This window comes from Megalobrama amblycephala, linkage group LG4 (assembly GCF_018812025.1).
Source record: "Megalobrama amblycephala isolate DHTTF-2021 linkage group LG4, ASM1881202v1, whole genome shotgun sequence".
Classification (NCBI taxonomy): domain Eukaryota; kingdom Metazoa; phylum Chordata; class Actinopteri; order Cypriniformes; family Xenocyprididae; genus Megalobrama; species Megalobrama amblycephala.
Window position 1 is genome coordinate 20884227 of NC_063047.1, and position 20431 is coordinate 20904657.

Sequence of the window (20431 nt, forward strand, 5' to 3'; positions counted from 1 at the left end):
AAGACACTTCTTATGGAGATCTAAGAACCTGTTAACACCTATTCACACTGATCCATGCCAAATTCTAACCATCTGACATGAGCATAAATCCTTAGCTGTGTGTACAATATATTCAGCTGTGCCTTTTGCTTGTTGATACTTTATTTTTTTAAAGGATTACATCAGATCAGTGGTGGCTGGTGGGCTCTAATACTGTAGTCATCATGTCAAGCATGAATAATAACAAAATAAATCAGTAAATTGCATCACATTTTCTAGGGTTTTCTAGTATATATGTTGTAACATACAATAAGAACCTTCAAAAAAGATCAATCTATTTTCTTCAAAATTTGAAAGGTCATGATGACAAGAAATTGGTAGTCGGTATCGGCTGCAAAAATCCTGATCAGAGCATGAAAGTGAAAGTGACGTAACATGTAGCCATGTATGGTGTCCTACACTCGGAAAAACTCTGCATTTATCCCATACAAGTGCACACACACAGCAGTGAGCAGTGAACAAACGCAAACACCGTGAACACACACCTGGGCAGCCAGTTTTTGCTGCGGTGCCCGGGGAGCAGTTGGGGGTTTGATGCCTTGCGCGAGGGTCTCACCTCAGTTGTGGTATTGAGGGTGAAAGTGAGGGCTGTAAAATTCACTCCCCCCACCGACAATTCCTGATGGTACTGAGACTCGAACCCGCAACCTTTGGGTTACAAGTGCAACTCTCTAACCATTAGGCCACAACTGCATCCTTAACATATACAGCTTATCACTTGAAGCAAAAATCCATCCTTTTGTCCTTTTAAATGTTTGTGTTAAAAGAGCACGTTAGGCCGTTTAGTGAAGCTCCAACTTAGGCATTTGATCTTCCTTCATTTTTAATTTGTAGCTGCTGTTCAAGTGGTAGCTTGGTAAATTTGTTGGCAATCAAATATTCAATACTCTCCATAATTAATGTAGTTGGTACATTATCAACAGTAGTAGTTCAAACTAATATCATGTAATTTGCATCTGCTGGATCTATTTGCAAGCAGTTTCCTTAATCAACAGAAACTCAAAGTAACACTTCAGGTAATAAGGGAACAAAAACACGGTAAACAGAACAACAACTATTGTGAGACAAGATCTGACAAAGAACATGACCAACACAGGTGCTGTAAATACAAAAAGAAACACTAGGGACTAATCTAGATAATTACTGTAACTAGACACAGGTGAAACACATGAGGGCAGATCAAAAACCATGGCAACTAGTAAACTGAGGAAACAAGAACTAACACAGGAAACTGAACCTGAGACAGTTCAAATCAAACAAGAACACAACTCAAACCCAGAACACATGTGACACTCTACGATGATTGATATACCAAGGAAAACTAGCCTCTTCTGCAATGTATTTTTTTCTTAGCACTCTAACCGCTGAAAGTGAAATACTCAATGGTGATAATGGTGCTAATTTTTTTTTTTTTTTTTTTTTTTTTTTTTTTTTACCAACAGAGGCAAAAGTCTCTGGCTATAGATTTCGCCTCCCCCTGGGAATTTTCTTAACATCAAATCGATCTTCTCCCATTTTGGGTATACTTGTAATTTTGATTATTGGAAACTTTTGCTATTTACATTAAATTATTATATTTAGTAATATTATGTAGTAACGTTTGTACATGATCAGTGCTTTTAGTAAATAAACTTATGTATTGGCCAGTTATGTATTTTGGAATTTAGTCTGATTTGGTGGCACTGATTGAGCCAGCAGTGATCCAAAGTATCATCAGGTGTGGTCCTCAGAGAAGTGGTCATTTGTGATGATTTATACACAATACTTTTTTATGCTTCATTCTTCATTCATTTGATGCCAATGAAAGGTGCTTACAATGGTTTGTTCCCCATTTAGAACCTCGACAATACCACAAATCAGTCCCCATTACTTGATGAAAAGTAAAAAGCTAAATTATGTATATTGCCGGAAATTGTTGTTCAAGTGATTGTTTTTTCTTTCTGTGGTGATAAATAATTCAAGAGCTGTTATTGTGATTATCTAGGAAGTTTTGTTTGATTAGATTGATTATTGTTGGATTTAGTTGTACATGACTTCATCAGGGGACTGAGTGGTTTCTAACTCTGGAACAGTGCGTCAGTGGTTTTAAGTGTACCACAATTTTTGCAGCAGTGTTCAGGCGCTTAGGAATAATATGTCAGTGGTTGTGAGTTTGCTGCAAAAGTTTGATTCATGCTTTGGTCAAGTTCCAGGCTGCTCAATGAGAAGTTGTCATATAAAGTGATTGCTTTACAAGACTTAAAAATTATGTGAATATATTTCAATTGCAGTTTGATCTGGTGGTTCAGATATTATTGCAAAAAGACAGAAAAATAAATGAGAAAATTAGGGCTGAAAATTGAAATTCTGTAACACCAGCATCAGTAAATGCACTGACATTTTTTTAGGTTTTTTTTGGTTTAAGATTAAACAAATGTGGTTCTTATTTAATTGATGTTTAGATATGATTCCTGCATAAAATTGTAATGCAGAATTGTGTAAATGACTCTTCCTCATAATGTATTTTGAATATCTCAACCTCACTGCAATGTAGATCAAATCCAAAATATTTGTTTTGATGCTTTCCTGTAGTAATTAACAAAGTGTTGATGGGATGCATCATCTGGATCACTTATTTTTGTTCTTTCATGTTCAGGATGCGGCATCTCCCTTAACCACCCATATACTGCTACTATCACAGAAACAGGAAAGATTTGAGCACTTCCTCAAAGTGCTTTCTCATTTGGCATTCATAATTACATTCTCGGCTTGTCTCCACTTTCCACAAGTCATTCAGATGCAAAAGATTTGTGGATGAGGTGTGCCGCCAGAACATGCCTGGCCTGCGACCGCTGCGTCTAGACTGTGCGCATCAACAACACTGGGTTTTTCTTTTCTGTACACTGGAGGATGCAGCATGTAGTGACAATGTTGAATCCCATATTCTGTAGTTCACATAAAAAACTGAAAAAAGTGATGTTAATAGGAAAGTTACAGGTTACAAGTGGTGCTTTTTTTAGCCATGTTTAATTTGATTATTGATGAAAAGGGCTTGTAAGGCCCTTTTCATCCATCCATCCATCCATCCATCCATCCATCCGCCCCCTGGGGGTCCCCAGAGCCCAGTTTGAAAATTCCAACAGTTTGAAAATTTGCTCACCCCCATGTCATCCAAGATGTTCATGTCTTTCTTTCTTCAGTCGAAAAGAAATTAAGGTTTTTGAGGAAAACATTCCAGGATTTTTCTCCATATAGTGGACTTCAGTGGGGCACACCAGGAGGAATGTCCAAATTACAGTTTCTCTGCAGCTTCAAAGGGCTCTACACGAAAATTATATACTTTTTAACCACAAATGCTTGTGTTGGGGATAAACAGTTTAGGATACTTGAAACCAGATATGTTGAATAAAGACCTGGAGTCAAAGTTTAAAAAAAAAAAAATTAATAAATTGAAGAAAAATGTAATGAAGAATAGTTTGCAGTTTCAACAGCAAGAAGCCAGTAATTTGGTAATCTTCCACACATAGACAGATAGTCAGAAGCATATCTCCCTTCGTCACGATGCTGATGAGGGGACTCTGGATTTAGGTACTGGATGTCCTATTGGGGTCATGACATGGCGTCTGCTGGTCTTCAGCAGAGTGCCAGTTGTCCACCAGTAACAAGGGACCTGCACAGAACACTTACCGCACATACCCAGATACACACGTTTTACAGCTTCTTCAAGGCTGAAGTTGATCTGAGCTCTGCTCTGAGCAGGAAACTTTTCCCAAAACATACTGATAACATGTTCTTTTCTCTCAGTGAGAGCTACAGACAATATCCAAAATTATTTTCTAGTGTTTGAAAAGGAAAATAAATTCTTTAACATACGTTGAAGAAGTCATTCAAATAATTTAACACAAAATATATATATTGATTAATAACTTAAAAGATATATATTGAAGCGGCAGTGGATTCCAGAATCCATTCCTTCACTTGTCTTGCACTGCTCTGCGATCCGCCACACATGACGTAATCACATTACAAAGGTCATGTGTGACGTAGGTGAAAGTACAGATTTAGTGTCTACAAAGCGAACGTGCAAAGATTAAGCCAAACGATATCGGACAATTTTGAAGGTGGAGGAGAAAATGAGATAGAGTTTTTCGCCCTACTGCTGTACTTCTGCCTACGTCACGCGTGACCTTTCTGGTGGATCGCAGAGCAGTGCAAGATGAGCATTTGTGTTTAAAAAGTGTATAAATTATTTATTTATTTATTTTTTTTTTTAAATGACCGATTGTTTCTCTAGATAAATCGTTTTGGATCATGTAGAGCCCTTTGAAGCTGCACCGAAACTGCAATTTGTACCTTCCACCTGGTGTACCCCACTGAAGTCCACTATATGGAGAAAAATCCTGCAATGTTTTCCTCAAAAACCTTAATTTTTTTTTCGACTAAAGAAAGACAGACATGAACATCTTGGATGACATGGGGTGAGTAAATTATCAGGAAATTTTAATTCTGAAGTGAACTAATCCTTTAAGAATATTGTATCCTCGTTCACACTTTTAATGTGTTTTTATAATTGCATATATTTTTTAAAGGTTTGACTGTAAAGACCAGATTGAATTGTATTTATAGGATCATATTTCATTTTGTAAGTTTGTAAAAATTATTGAAATAAGTACACTGTAAAAAACAAGCAAAATTTACTTAATTTTTCTTACGCAAGTTTTTGCATGCATATTTTTTAAGTAAATTTCAAATATGGAATTAAGTAACTCTACATAACTAAGACAAGCAAAATTGACAAAGAAAATAAGTATTTTTAACTTGACCAGTAAAAGGTTGAGTAATTTCCACTTTGTTGAAGTTTCTTTTGCAATGCATTTTACTCAAACAATATAACACTGAATTAAGCCATGCTTTTAAAGTGTATGCTTTACTTAGAAACATCTAAGTAAATAATACAATAGAAGTAATGCGGCACCTGAACACAGAGACCTCAGTACTTGGTACACAATACACAATCGTTTTGAGTTACTAAACATAACCACAAAAGCAATGATAAAACAGTTGGAAAACAGCGAAAAATTGACCTCATTAATTATTCAAGGCCCAGTGCATGATGGGAACACCAGTATCAGAAAAGTTGAATAGTTTTACTTAATTTTATAATGTTGATACTTACGCTTTAATTTCTACAAGCTTAAATTGAGTACTAATATAGATTTTTTTGCCTGAACTATAACTTTCATGTAAAAATTACATTTGTTTTTTTCTGTAGTATTTACTTCTGCATAAAATAATTTTTTACAGTGTAGGTTATGGTGCTTTGCAGAAGATTGCAGTAGATTGTCCTAAAATACACTTGTTTACATGCTCATACATTACTACTTTAGTCCATTACTTCTCTGGAATGCTTCCTTTGCACATTTTCCAGTGACAGTTAAGGCCTGTTTCTGGCAGACCTCCTGTGTGGTCATCATTGATCTGCCACGCTGTCAGGTACCATCAAGGCAAAGCAGGTGCCATGTGACAAACCAGGGCATCTTGCCAAAAGCTAATTGACTCTGATCTGCACTAATTGCAAACGTGAATCCTATAACAGAGCTTTGGGGAAGAGCCACCAGCACAGATGAAAGCACCTGGCTTTGCTGTGTCAAGGGCTGGCCAGTAATCGTTGCGGTCGGTGACCCGGGATGAGCAAGGGCAGGGCTGTAGATGTGTCTCTCCTGCTAGAACTGGTCCACTGATCTTCTCCTATACAGACCTTTCCAACACCACCACGTCCTTTACACTGACCTAATCAGGCAGTCAACTGAGTGTCTTTACATTGTGTCCTTATAGCTGAAAAAGATAATAGGAAACACGATACACAAATTTTTCAAAACTGACACCTATATTTGAATGATTAAGGAAGCTGAAATATAAGGCTAGTCCTGTAAATGACTAGTTGACACAACATAAACTTTTTTTCATCATCAAAATTTAAATTTAAATTTAGAAATAAAGAAAAACAGTATATTTTAGGTGTTGTGACTCTTTTAAATGTAAAAAAAAAATCGCTTTTTTATACGAGGTTATAAATGTTGCATGCATAATGTACTTTTTTAAATATATTTTATATTCTTTACAATAGTCTTTTATACCCATTTTGTAATTGTTACAAAAAGGTGTCAATTTGCAATTCATGTGCAAAACCCTTACTTCTGTCTTTGCCTGTTGTGGCCCAGACATCTGAACTTGTCAATTAGCACTATGAATGTTGCTTATGTGTAGACAACCTTAGCGAAGACACCGTATTTTTTTTAGGCGAATGAAAAAGGATGTGAGGCAAAGATCAGTCTGTTCAATGAGTTTTACTGTCTTAAAGCCTAATATGATGTCTACTTCTCACAAGAAAAAAAAAGTCCACTAGAAGGCAGCCATTCAATTTTGCATTGGCTCAACAATCAATGCTTGACCGCTGGGTGTTTCAGAGAGCAGGATCCAAATGCAACATAAACATTTATTGAAACAAACAAAACAAGTGTAAATCCATGCTCAGATAGATGTAGACAAAAACAATAAATCCAAAAACAAAGAAAGGCAGGCAAAAACAGAACTGACAACAAATATGAATTTACGATAGCACGTGAAGGCAGCCTTTATAAATGCGATAACGAGAGGCTAACTAGGAACAGGTAAGGGTAATGGCAAAACTACAAACCTGATTCCAAAAAAGTTGGGACACTGTACAAATTGTGAATAATAAAGGAATGCAATAATTTACAAATCTCATAAACTTATATTTTATTCACAATAGAATATAGATAACATATCAAATGTTGAAAGTGAGACATTTTGAAATGTCATGCCAAATATTGGCTCATTTTGGATTTCATGAGAGCTACACATTACAAAAAAGTTGGGACAGGTAGCAATAAGAGGCCGGAAAAGTTAAATGTACATATAAGGAACAGTTGGAGGACCAATTTGCAACTTATTAGTTCAATTGGCAACATGATTGGGTATAAAAAGAGCCTCTCAGAGTGACAGTGTCTCTCAGAAGTCAAGATGGGCAGAGGATCACCAATTTCCCCAATGCTGCGGCAAAAAATAGTGGAGCAATATCAGAAACGAGTTTCTCAGAGAAAAATTGAAAAAAAGTTTGAAGTTATCATTATCTACAGTGCATAATATCATCCAAAGATTCAGAGAATCTGGAACAATCTCTGTGCGTAAGGGTCAAGGCCGGAAAACCATACTGGATGCCCGTGATCTTCGGGCTCTTAGATGGCACTGCATCACATACAGGAATGCTACTGTAATGGAAATCACAACATGGGCTCAGGAATACTTCCAGAAAACTGTCGGTGAACACAATCCACTGTGCCATTCGCCGTTGCTGGTTAAAACTCTATAGGTCAAAAAAGAAGCCATATCTAAACATGATCCAGAAGCGCAGGCATTTTCTCTGGGCCAAGGCTCATTTAAAATGGACTGTGGCAAAGTGGAAAACTGTTCTGTGGTCAGACGAATCAAAATTTGAAGTTCTTTTTAGAAAACTGGGACGCCATGTCATCCGGACTAAAGAGGACAAGGACAACCCAAGTTGTTATCAGCGCTCCGTTCAGAAGCCTGCATCTCTGATGGCATGGGGTTGCATGAGTGCGTGTGGCATGGGCAGCTTACACATCTGGAAAGGCACCATCAATGCTGAAAGGTATATCAAAGTTCTAGATCAACATATGCTCCCATCCAGACGTCGTCTCTTTCAGGGAAGTCCTTGCATTTTCCAATATGACAATGCCAGACCACATACTGCATCAATTACATCATCATGGCTGCGTAGAAGAAGGATCCGGGTACTGAAATGGCCAGCCTGCAGTCCAGATCTTTCACCCATAGAAAACATTTGCCGCATCATAAAGAGGAAGATGCAACGAAGACCTGAGAGAGTTGAGCAACTAGAAGCCTGTATTAGACAAGAATGGGACAACATTCCTATTCCTAAACTTGAGCAACTTGTCTCCTCAGTCCCCAGACGTTTGCAGACTGTTATAAAAAGAAGAGGGGATGCCACACAGTGGTAAACATGGCCTTGTCCCAACTTTTTTGTGTTGATGCCATGAAATTTAAAATCAACTTATTTTTCCCTTAAAATGATACATTTTCTCAGTTTAAACATTTGATGTCATCTATGTTGTATATTGAATAAAATATTGAAATTTGAAACTTCCACATCATTGCATTCTGTTTTTATTCACAACTTTTTTGGAATCGGGTTTGTACTTTGTTTCTATAGTTACCTTTGTTACCCGTGGGAATGGGCACAGGACATGAACATTGGGGACAATGGGAACAGAAAATACACTTCAGAATGAAAGTCTAAATAACAAAAACAAGAAACCCAAAATCAGGGAACATGTAACATACCATTTTATGGATATTATACAACATTATAACCATAAATTATTATAGTTATAAAAATAAATTATTACACTAACATTCAAGTTTGGAGTCGATAAGATTTTTTAAAACAAAACAACAACAACATATATTTATTAAAATACTGTAAAAACAGTATTATTGTGAAGCATTATTACAATTAAAATAACTTTTCTATTTGAATTTATTTTATTTATTAAACTGAATTTTCAGCATCATTACTCCAGTCTTCAGTGTCACATGATCCTTCAGAAATCATTCTAATATGCTGATTTGCTGCTCAAGAAACATCTCCTCTTCTTCTTATTATCAATGTTGAAAACAGTTGTGTTTAATATTTTTGTGCAAACCATGATAAAAAAAAATGTCAGGATTCTTTGATAGATAGAAAGTTCAAAAGAACTTTTCAAATATTATAAGTGTTTTTGTAACAATGTAAATGTCTAAATATAAATTTGATGCATCCTTGATGAATAAAAGTAATAATTTTCTTTGACTGACCCCAAAGGTTTAAACAATAAATAAACCTTTGTTTAAACAAATAAATATGGTGTCTACCCTGACAAAAGTCTATAGCTGTTGACCATCCTGAAGAAGAGTATAAGTGAGGGGTGTCCAATTCTGCTCCTGGAGGGTCACTGTTCTCCAGAGTTTAGTTCCAATCCCAATTGAACACACCAGATAATCAGAATCTTACTAGGCATACTAGAAACTTGAATCTAAACTCTGCAGGACGGTGGCCCTCCAGGACAGAGTTTGGGCACTCCTGGTATAAGTGTTAAAAAGCATCTCTGAAAAACTATTTAGGCTTTTAGGGCTTAATGAAATGTCATTGAATTCCATAAATCACCTTTAGCTGTCTCATAATTAAGTCTCTCCTGTGCTCCACCATGTCATGTGGGAATTAATTCAGGCTAGTGTTCATGGCAAACAGATGCCAGCTCACCTACATTCAGCACTTGTGACCAGACACTCATGAAAGGATTAGTCCTCACTCTTCTAACCACGACCTAGATTTTTAGGTAAGGTCGAAGCAAGGTACTTTCACATACATGATTACGTACAAGACCTCAAGTCGACTTATTCTAAGACTTAGCGCCTGCATGAGATTGAGTGTAGCTTGGCTCATAAATCCAGACCATCCATCTCTAGTGTTACTCAGCCAAATGATAGGCGTGTCAACAATATTATCAAATTACTGCCAAGGCATAATATGTTAAGTTAATAGCAGAAAGCAATAAGGGTAAGAAAGAATTCTCAGGTTGTAATGGAAGTTAAAGGCATATGATACTCCTGCCTTCTTAAGACAAGTTTCAACAATGTCATCACTGTCAAAATGTAAGATTAGCCATATGTATTTTAATATAACTATTACATAATATGCCTATTAAAAGTTTAAATTGCAATAAATGGTGAATCTGGTGACCAAATTGTACCTGTTGCAGAATCTGTGTGAGGAAATCTTTCACCCTCATGCAAAATTGCTGTATCTGTGGATTGATATTGAAATGACTGAAATTAGATCACTCTCAGTCCACAATACATTTTACAACTAATTTGTCCAAGGTAGATGTAGGGGCTATTTAAAGGTGCCCTAAAATCAAAATTTGAATTTACCTCGGCATAGTTAAATAACAAGAGTTCGGTACATGGAAAAGACATACAGTGAGTTTCAAACCCCATTGCTTCCTCCTTCTTATGTAAATCTCATTTGTTTAAAAGACATCCGGAAAACACGCGGATCTCAACATAACACCGACTGTTACGTAACAGTCGGGATCATTAATATGTATGACCCCAATATTTGCATATATGCCAGCCCATGTTCAAGGCATTAGACAAGGAAAGGCAGTATTAACGTCTGGATCTGTGCACAGACAAGGTAAGCCAGCAAGAACAACAGCGAAAAATGGCAGATGGAGCAATAATAACTGACATGATCCATGATAGCATGATATTTTTAGTGATATTTGTAAATTGTCTTTCTAAATGTTTCGTTAGCATGTTGCTAATGTACTGTTAAGTGTGGTTAAAGTTACCATCGCTTCTTACTGTATTCACGGAGACAAGAGCCGTCGCTATTTTCATTTTTAAACATGTGCAGTCTGTATAATTCATAAACACAACTTCATTCTTTATAAATCTCTCCAACAGTGTAGCATTAGCCGTTAGCCACAGAGCATAGCCTCAAACTCATACAGAATCAAACGTAAACATCAAAATAAATACTGTACTCACATAATTCGAAGCATGCATACAGCATGCATGACGAACATTTTGTAAAGATCCATTTGAGGGTTATATTAGCTGTGTGAACTTTGTAAATGCGCTGTAATATAGTCGAGAGCTCGTGTGGCAGGGAGCAGGCGAATTAAAGGGGCGGCCCGCTGCCAAAATCAGTGCATAGTTAATGATGCCCCTAAATAGGCAAAAAATTAATTAAAAAAAACCTATGGGGTATTTTGAGCTGAAACTTCACAGACACATTCAGGAGACACCTTAGACTTATATTACATCTTGTAAAAAAGCATTCTTGGGCACCTTTAAAATTGTAAACATAGTATGGTTTGATTTTTTTTCATGTCACTCATCATGAATGTTTTTTAGACTGTGTCAAGTTAAAACAGTTAAACAATTTTAAAAAGCATGCCTAAGTCTGATGTTATGTGATTTTATTCATGGGTCAGAAATTAATAGTTTTTTTTTTAATTATTATTACATTAATTTCAAATAATTAATTGCACTTAATTAATAATCTGACAACCATATTTTAATCTGTTTGCGTGAGTTCTATTGGCATGGTTTAAACATTAAAAGGGTTAACCGAGAGTGTGAAGGTGTAATGAATGCACAAATTCTTGGCAAAGCCCTTTTTTTCGTAGGTGTAGCTACATGAACATGTAAACTGTCTGAGTTTTGTAGACATGGCCGCAGGGCAGGAGGAATTACACTGTCATGCAGAGGATATAGAGGTGCTGTGATATTCAGTCTGTCACATATTTGAAATGCTTCCAGGTGGAAATAGGTATGCTATGTGTGGGATGAAGAAGGTAATCACTTCACATAACACTTTAATATAAACAATCTGATTTCTGAAAAAATGCCTTCAACAGACAACATGCGTTTTTATGCTTTCACAAATAATTGCTTAACTGAATGACTGCTGAAGGACAGGCTTTGAACCTGTCTAGCAATCTAGGTTCCATGGGGCTCATTCATCAAATTTTCCAAAAAAGGCTTGGTAAACTTTCTCTCTCTCTCTCTCTCTCTCTCTCTCTCTCTCTCTCTCTCTCTCTCTCTCTCTCTCTCACACACACACACACACACACACACACACACACACACACACACACACACACACACACACACACATGTACATGCACACACACACACACAAATCAAAATAAAGCAGATTCTGCATCATGCTAGCTTAATAGAGAAAAAAATTAAGTAAATCAGTGGACGAATTCACGCAGAGACACATTTCAATATTCATAGTCCTTAATCTCAGCATCGCATGAAACATTTCCACCAGCTATTTGATTTTTGTCAAAATAAATTGCAGTTGACTGTGTGCTGTTGCAAGAGACTACTTATTTACTAACTCATAGGGTAAAGCTACTTTAACATTTTAACTAATTTTAAGTCATGAAATTAACCAAGCTGGTTATACTTTTCAAACAAAGGCTAACTGCAGCACCACAGAGTGATTGTACTGTCTTTGTTCATGATGATTTAGAATTTCCTCTGCGGTTTTCAGGAACCCATGATGTTTTTTTCCATTATAAAGTAATGTATGTGCATGATTTAAAATTTGCAAAAAGAGATCTATATTTTTTTTTAAAAATGGCCACCCCTGATTGTAATTAGTTACTTTCATTAGCATCTTGGTGACTGTATAAACATGCACACATATAGTTGGCATGTTTTAGAATCAGCTTTGCACTTTCTATATTTCATGCCTAATTTATTTTTGATTAGTTAAAGATAAATCTGTTTTCAGCTAATCTCTCAACTTTTCCTGTCGTTAAAAACTTTAGGCATTCAGAATATTTACTATTACTACTACAAAATTGCTGTTTAAAATCAGGCAAATATATCCACTGCTGTGCAATTACTGAGCAACCCAAAAATAACACAGACTTCCCAAATGATCCCTAGCAATGCTTGAATCATTTAATCTTCGTGAGCAATAACATCTATATCTACAGGGTCAAACGGGTCCATGCTAACCCCTTGTTGTGTACCAAGTCAGACAAGCCATTTTCTATTTATAGTTTTATACAAGTGAGCAATGTATATTACTCCAGTGTGAAAAGATACTACTTCAGTGCCAATGAAAATGAATGACTGGGGCAGGCGGGACACATTCACTGCGAAGATTACCGGATAGGACGCAGCAGTTTCTCAACTTAGCTTGTTTGTTTGTTTCTCTGTGCCCATCTTTTGTCACTGTACACTCTTTAGCCTCCACACTTCCCTTTCACTATGCTGCCTTTTAGGACTGTTATCACTGCTTTGATGAAAGCCGCTGCTGATGCTCATGTCTCTCTTGTGCGGGAGACAGGAGACACAGAGAAGGTCAAGACTGCTGTTTAAAAGGAATTAGAAACATCTGTAAACTGACCTTGTCTTAAAGCTCATTTTCATTCATGTTTTTTTTTTCCCCAAAAGTAGTAAAATGGTAATGTAATGTGTTGTGTGAAATTTTAGTGGATCATTGAAGTCAAAGAGTGTGTGTATTTGCCGTCAACGCCTCATTGCACAGCACCTCTCTCTTTCCTTTTGTAAATTGGAAGACAAAAGATATGTGACGAGCCATCTATCAGAAAGGTTCCCATTCCACTCCAAGTGTCTTTCTTCATATTAGCTTATAGAAGTCACTTAAATCATCATAACTTTAAAACTTAAAGGGAGAATTTACCACTGGTAAGATGGGCTTTAGTAAAGTTTGAATTTGAATTATAACGAGATGACTAGAGAAAACAGAAAAAAAGGGTTGTGGTGTTCCCATTTGCCAAAAACGGGAGTGATTTTTGGCTCTACCCCTTGGTCAGTACAACAGCCAGTGGTTAGCAGGAATACATAAATGTGGAAGTTCGATCTGTAGTTTTAACAAAAGCCCTGGAGCTGTCAAAAATCTGCCATATGCCGCAAAATGATGTGTTTTTTGTCCTCTGACATTTGCTCTCAAATAAACTGGGATATCTGGGTGCAGGTAACACAGAAAAAGAGTACACATTGCTCACGACATATAACAATAAAAAGCTGGTTGAAAATCTTATCCTTTGAATATAATATTAACAATGGTAATTTTAAGGAAAACTAATGTATTTGCCATAGCAATATTGCCATTATTTGTATAAATTGATTCTAGGCTCTCTCCCAACCACTTTGGTGGCACTTTCTTTGATCTCAGACATACTCTTTCACCCCCACTCCATTTTTTTGGACTGAGACACTATTATGTTTAAGAATCTATGGCCCTTAGCTGTGAAAACAGAGCCTGGGAGGACCGGCGGAGAGGCATGGAATGCTTCAGGCGAGTAGAGAGCATTAAAAGTTTGTCATCTTTGTTGTCTGGTACATTACCTCTGAATGAGGCCCATGGGAGTCTAGGGGCACACAGAGGATGCACTCTGCCCTCAGGGACACAAAGGCCGACATGGTCCTCCACTTCTGTACTCACACACTCAGTGTCTTCACCTCTGCTTTCGGTTCTTCCCTTTCTCACCAAAGCACAGTGCAAATTTTACTTATATAGGCAACTTGAACTTCCTGACTCCTGTCTTATATGTTGGGGGTGATGAAGTAATTACATCCTTATGAGGGGGTCTGTTTCTCTTAAATGGGTTCATGCTTGTCTAGTTTAGTTGTGGAGTTTATTCAATGTCAAAACTGAATTCACACATATATATATATATATATATATATATATATATGAACAGTAGTGTGTGTGTGTATATATATATATATATATATATATATATATGTGTGTATATATATATATATATATATATATATATATATATATATGTGTGTATATATATATATGTGTGTATATATATATATGTGTGTATATATATATATATATATATATATATATATATATATATATATATATATATATATATGTGTATATATATATATATTACTATTGTTCAATCGTTTGGGGTAGGTACAATTTTAGATTTTTTTTTAAAGTCTTATGTGCATTAAGGTTGCATTTATTTTATCAAAAAATACAGTAATATAGATTTTTTTTCTTATTACCAATGTTGAAAACAGGTGTTTTACTGTTTTTGTTTTTTTGTTTTTTGGAAACTATGATTGTTTCAGGATTCTTTGATGAATAGACAGTTAAAAAGAACAGCATTTATTTGAAATGGAAATCTTTTGTAACATTGTTACTGTCACTTTTACTCAGTTCAGTGCAATAAAAGTACTCCTTGATACCAAATATGTCTATAGTAACAGAAAATTGTGTGTGTGTGTGTGTGTGTGTGTGTGTGTGTGTGTGAGCGTGCGTTTTTGTGATTTGAGGACACAAATTTGTATAATGACATGAGTATTACACTGGTATTACGACGTAAAGATTTCATGAGTCCTCATATTTAAAATAGCTTTAAAAACATACTAAACAATGTTTTATTAAAAATGTAAAAATGCAGATTTTTTTTTTGTTGTTTTTGTTTTTTTGTGATGGGTAGGGGTAGTGTAGGGGGATAGAATGTAGTTTGTACAGTATAAAAACCATTAAGCCTATGGAATGTCTTCACTAAGATAGCAAAACAAACCCCTGTGTGTGTGTGTGTGTGTGTGTGTGTGTGTGTGTGTGTGTGTGTGTGTGTGTGTGTGTGTGTGTGTGTGTGTGTGTGTGTGTAGGGGTAGAGTTAGTGCAAGGGGATAGAATATACAGTCTGTACAGTATAAAAACCATTACGCCTAGGGCTGGGCGATATATTGCATGCAATTGTCACGCGCATTTCGTCAGTAAAGCCGGTTCCCTGATTACCGCTAAATCACCATCACCTGCTTTCAAATGGAGCAGCATTTAATAGACAGAGCCATAGTTCACTGATAAGCTACGCAATATCGCGTTCATATCGCAGATGAATCGCCTTCGATAATGAACGCGATATTGCGTAGCTTATCAGTGAACTACGGCTCTGTTTATTAAATGCCGCTCCATTTGAAAGCAGGTGGTGGTGATTTAGTGGTAATCAGGGAACCGGCTTTACTGACGAAATGCGCGTGACAATCGCATGCGATGTATCGCCCAGCCCTAATTACGCCTATGGAATGTCCTCACTTTGATAGCAAAACAAACCTGTGTGTGTGTATATGTATGTATATGTACATTTTATATTATTTTGTGTACTTATGTTTTTGTTTATTCAAATGAATTATAGATTGTTTCCTTAGTTATTTATTTATTTATTTATTTATTATTTTATTTTTATTTTTTAGTTTTTGCCCTATTATTGCTTGCAAAGTTGTTATAGAATATATTAAGTATAGCTTTTGTTCCTTTTTTGTTATTTTCTTGTATTTTTGTAATGGCATTTGTATAATTATCCAAGACTAGTTTGGTCCAGTATAACTAAACAGGAAGACATATCCCTCCCCCTCAACACCCCCGAACTCTTGAGGTTGTCATCAGTACAAGAGCAATGTAATACACCCTAGTAATGGCTTGGCCCCTTTCTCAAGTGTTGTCGAAGCAAGGCAGTCTATCACTCTCTCAGTAACCCCTTAAGTTCCTGCTCATGTAAGTGAGTAAACATTGAGATGCACTGGCAATGTGATATGAGCACTTCACTCCCAGAATTAAGCCACAGCGTTCTAAAGTGGCAGTGCCCAGGATATGTGTCTGGACTTGTCCTTATGACTAGACTTCTCCGTGTTGGAAACATCTTCTGGAAAGTCAGACACTGTCTTATAAAAGGACCAGGTTTCAGCTTTAGACTCAACACTCCTTTTGGCTTTGGAAGTAGGCCTTTATTAGTGCCGTATTACACTATTCATGTATGACATGTAAATTTAAATGTTACCTCAAGTAATATAAGCATAAGATAAAACAACTCCATACCAGGAAAAGAAACATCACTGAACTGCTGTTTTGGTGAAGTTGTAAGGATTAGCAATAACGCTTGCAATAGCATCAGCTAAAGTGTTTCAGTAGACAGCGGATGATAACATACAGACATATCTTTAGATGTGGTCCATCATTACCCAGATCCAACTAGGACATTTTTGAAATATCAGCACCTGCAAATCAAGACAAATTTGTTTAACAGAAGAATCCGTCTTTTATCTCCACAACACAATGTGCAGCTTAAAGCATTGTTATTATCTTTAAGGGATATGTTGAGTGGTTGAAACTCTTTGTCTTTTACTTCAGTCTGACAGCTCTTTCAATAATGTAACCACATGCTTTTAAAAGTAATGGTATCCTGCGCATTGAAACTTTTCTACTGTAAATGCCTCTAATCCATCAAGACTAGGGTTTTCTTGATCACATTTCTTTCTCTGAAAGACTTGTTTGAAACTACTCAACCCACATCTGCCATACCCTGTGCGTTACATTAATGCCAGATATCCAAAGCAGATGCCAGTAAACAAGTGCTATCAGTAAGCCTGTCTCTGGGCGCATACCTGATTACATGGTTGAATGTGATGACTTCTTTAGTAAGATAAATAGATGCCTGGGGGCCCACACCTGAATCCCTGTACAATGACTTGCAAACACACATACCTTAGAAGAGATGTTATGTAGAACAAACGTTTGGAAGTCCCATTAAAACCTTTTCTAAGTTTATTCTTCAAATCATTCATGAACATCTGAAACTCTGAAGATGCTGAAGATGCTTTCTGCATTCACCTGTAATGATAAAAATGGTGTGTGTCCTGACCCATTCCTTTGCTAATCAAGTAATGACTTAGATTGGTTAGTCTTGGCTCCTCGCTCCAGGATTGTTCAGAGTGGGGTTTCTCTCACCAGTGAAGGCAAAACGTGAGTAGTGGGAAATGGAAAACCAGAAGTGGAGTTGGAGTTGAGTGATTACAGACGATGAGAAATCTGTCACTCTGCTCTACTCTCATATGGGGTTTCATATTGTTTGTTGCTTGGCGACACCCAAAGCTTGATGCTTTGGTTTCTTTTGACTTTGTGTGGAGGAGAAGAACTAACTGACCAATTTTGTCTGAAATGTAAGTTACTCTATATTAACTTGTTCATGTTCTTGCTGCTTGCTGTTTCTAGAAGTAGTAGTATAGCAGTTGTAGTAGTGGAAGTAGAAATGTGTGAGGTTAAAATACAACTCAGATGTTACTGTAGTTTTTGTGCAAAGTGTGGTTATTGGTGGTTACTGGAATATGACCTGATGATTCATGATCCATTCAGGTTTGTCAGAGATTGCCATTTTCATTCTGCTATTTTTATTAATCCAGTTCCCTCTTGTTTGTTTGGGTATCCTCAGCATTTCATTAGCCACTGAAGTTAATACAGTAGCCATGAAAAATGTAAATATATGCAATCATTTTCTGTCACACATGATTTTATAATGACTTACAATTTATTATTAAAGGAAGGAAGGAAGAAAGAAAAATCTGGAAAGAAATTAGAAAATCTGAGAGCTGAGTACAGGATTATTACCATAGCAGGGTCTCTTTAGGGTCTTAAATATCATGTAGATTAATGAAAAATGTGGATGATTATTGGACTCAAAAAGTCTTATGTTTATTTTTGTTTTAAATTGTGACTTTAAGTTAGTTTGTCCTTTAGAATGGGCTTTTACATTTTTGTCTTTTAATGTTGGTTGTTCTAGTTGGAACAGAGCCTCACTTCAGCCTGAGGGATTTCCTCCTCTTGTCAGTCAAAACTTTAACCCATTGGCCATCTCCTGTTTAGCATCCAAATTGCTGACTTTAACCCTACCCTGATACTAGTCTTTAATCAAACTATATAACCCAGCTCAGCTGCTATGGCTGGATACTCCACCTTGTTCCTTCATCTCTGGGCTCTCACTCATGCAGGTTAAAAAACATTAGGATCATTTTTCCTACTTGCATACAGCAACTATCTCTCCACTTTCCTCTTTAATCTTGCAATCATATTTAAACTTTAATAACATTTGTACTTAGCTCACTCATTTCGTCTTCAGTGATTCATCTTTTATTTTATGTTTTGTTTCCACAGATTGTTCATAAATAACACCAGGAAGATGTAGTAAGAAAGTAAACTGGGTCAATGATGTGAATGTTCTTGGAAATCACTTTATTCAAAGAACACGTACTAAAAGCATAAGTTTACTTTAAGTCATAGTTTTCTAACAGAAATGCTTTGTAAATCATATTGTATAGTGTAAGTTTGTTACTTTGAATCTGGCTTTAGATGACAAAAAGTAGATATATACATAAACATCCTTAATCTTTCACAAAAGAAAGATAGAAATATTTTACAAACTTTATTGTACTTTGCTGCATTTTTTGTTTGTTTGTTTTTTGAAGCTTCAGTTACAGTCTGTCACAAAAAAGATAATTTTTAAAAATGACACCAATGGTTCATTCTGTCAACAAAGCATCTATCCTTGTATTTGCTCATATTGTGTCATCCATTCATTTAATTTTAATCAATTAATTAATTGCACATTTTTAATACATTTAGGTCGACTGTGTTAAATTAAATGAAAACTGAAAATATAAAAGTAAAAGCTAATTCAAAGTAATAATAAATATTATATAAATAATAATGATAGTATATAAATAATTCTAAAATAACACTGGACTGGACCTGCTATCTGTGACACATTTGTTGAATGGCGTGTTGTTTATGATGCTGCTCTACTTAAGGGGGCAATTTTTGTCCGCTGATGGTAGAAAGATTCCATAACTATGCCATCTGGTTCATACTAGAATATGTTTTTGATGACCCCCCTGCTGTTTTCTCAGTAGTGGGTACAGTCTACTTTACACATTCTTTCTTAGATTTTTCTTTGTAGTGTGAAAAATGTGGAGCATTTTGATCTGAATACAATTTTTCTGGTGCTTGGCTGAGTTTAGATTGTACCAAGTAACATTTGTACCCAGACAGGCCACCCAGACACAAAACTGATGTCCACCACCAGAGCTCTGTGTTTTGGCTGAAAACACAGCCATTATTACCCACAGTGAATACCCACAGGTCTGTGTTTGTATGCTTCTGCGAGCCAAAGAGATTTAACCATTTAGCATTTTCAGATTTGTTCTTTGTTCAATGTAAGCTTTGTGTTTTGTACAGGCTGCCCATGACACATGCTTTCTGGGGCAGAGCATATGTATTCCAGGTGCTCTCACTCAAAGGAAAGTTGAGTTTCCTTTCCACAATAGTTCTTGTAATATTATACATCCTGGTAATTGTCTGTTTTTCAGAAAATTTAAGATGTTATGACCGCTTGTAATTCAGGCACAGTGCAAGCAATACAAGGGGGTTGAAGGCTGCTATTGTGCATTAAAGGATGTTCTGACATTGTACCCTGCAGGCCAATTATTTGATAAAGCTAACCAACATATCACTCAGCTACACCTTTTGGAGGCAGCGTTTCAGAGCAGTCAAGCTATTGATGCCAGTATCGTTGTGTCTCCATCCTTTTTTCTCTCTTTCTAATCACTGTAACTAGGCCACAGAACACTTTGTATCCCTTCCTGCAATTAAAATCGTCTGAACATGTCCAACAAAAGCCAAAAGTCATGGATTTTTTTTAATATCAAATTAAAAGTCTTCGCAAAGATAAAAGCAGACACTTACCCGTGCTTTTTAGCAAGCTGGCTTGAGCCATCTTACGTTTTAATGTACATTTAGATCATATACACTACTTGTGGCATTTGCTGCATTGAAGTAACTGAGATGATTGTCCTTCGACTAAGCATTTTCTCTTTTATCCTGTAAGAGACATGTTTTCTGTTGTCTGCCATACACTTTAGTGTAGGGTTACCTGTAATTGGAATCGCTTTT

General features: G+C 36.2%; 1 protein-coding gene across 5 annotated transcripts in view; it reads left to right on the forward strand.

Annotated features, from left to right (window-relative positions):
• Window positions 1-20431, forward strand: part of arl15a (ADP-ribosylation factor-like 15a) — a 212349-nt gene that overhangs the window by 158738 nt on the left and 33180 nt on the right. The gene's annotated exons all lie outside the window — the stretch shown is intronic.